Here is a 1,581-nt window from a genome sequence, read left to right on the forward strand (position 1 = left end):
GGTACGCCACACCCCTCCCGATCAACAGGACCCCCGTTTCGACCATAGAAGGTCTGTTTCCTCCGTTTTGCGGTACGCCACACCCCTCCCGATCAACAGGACCCCCGTTTCGCCCGTAGGAGGTCCGTTTCCTCCGTTTTGTGGTACGCCACACCCCTCCCGATCAACAGGACCCCGTTCCGAACGTAGGAGGTCCGTTTCCTCCGTTCTGTGGTACGCCAGGCCTCGTTTCCATCGCCTGTTCCGTCCAAGCCCTCATGATGAACACGACCACGCATTCTGTTCTGACCCAGCCGGTTGGCTCCCCATGAACACGACGACGACGCTATTTCTCCGTTCTGACCCAGCCATGTACATATGCGCGAGTAGGCGTTCGAGACCCTGCCCGTATGTACGTACATGGCCGTATTTTCTTTCTTGCACCCTCGCCGCTGTACGTACGTGTACATGCTACGTGCGCGCCTCTACTACGACATGTGCGCGCCTCTACATCTACGACACGTGCGCGCCTCTACATCGACCAGTATGTACGTACACGTTCGCGAACAGAATGACAACGCTACGTACGCTTCGACCAAGTGGGTCCCGACTGTCAGGCACTTCCTTGTGTGCAAAGATGTAGCTGGTGGGTCCCAGCAGTCAGGGGGCGAATCCTTTTTTTTGCCCGGACGCACTTCCTTGCATGCGAAGATGTAGCTGGTGGCTCCTAGCAGTCAGGGGGGCGAATCTTTTTTTGCCCGGACGCACTTCCTTGCGTGCGAAGGTGTCGCTGGTGGGTCCCAGCGGTCAGGGGGGCGAATCGTTTTGTTTTTTTTTGCCCGGACGCACTTCCTTGCGTGCGAATATGTAGCTGGTGGGTCCCAGCAGTCAGGGGGAAATGCTTTTTTTCACGAAATACAGTGGTCATTCGGTGGGTCCCAGCTGTCAGGTGGAGGAATCGTTATTTTCCGCGTAATAAGGAGGCACTTCCTTGCTGCGGCCGTGGACCCAGCTGTCAGCCTCTCCATGTACAGTCCACGTCCGATGGAAGTCATTCCTTGACCACGTTGATCACGCTGCGTCGAGAGCACCAGGGCGGTGGACGACGGTGAGGCCTAGGAAGGGGACGACGGGGAGCCGGGGAAGACGCGGCAGTGGAAGCCCGCGCGGAGAGGAGTACGAGGGTTCACTGGTTCGGCTGCGGTGTGAGGCTGCCATCGCCGCAGGGCCTGGCCAGCGGTGGGAATAGTAGGGGGCGGTGAGGCCTCCACGGCAGCACAGCCGGCCACGGGAGGCAGGAGCATGCGGCACAACCGGCGCTGCTTTGGGCAGCTGGAGCAAGAAGACCAGAGGTTGAAGAAGCACTACGGCCGTTGGATGGACATCGTACGGTCACTGGAGCTAGAATCGTTCATATTGACTAAAGTTGACAAAGGCCTCCATCCCAGTCAACTTAGTAGGCCCACAAGTCAGCCTCCCACCATGGTGGGTCCCAGCTAGCAAGGGGAGTATTCATTTTTTTTGTGCGTAATAAGGAGGCACTTCCGGTGGGTCCGAGCTGACAGCGCGAGGAACGTTTTTTCACGAAATATGCTGGCCCGT

The sequence above is a fragment of the Triticum dicoccoides genome, chromosome 2B (assembly GCF_002162155.2).
Source record: "Triticum dicoccoides isolate Atlit2015 ecotype Zavitan chromosome 2B, WEW_v2.0, whole genome shotgun sequence".
In the NCBI taxonomy this organism is placed as follows: domain Eukaryota; kingdom Viridiplantae; phylum Streptophyta; class Magnoliopsida; order Poales; family Poaceae; genus Triticum; species Triticum dicoccoides.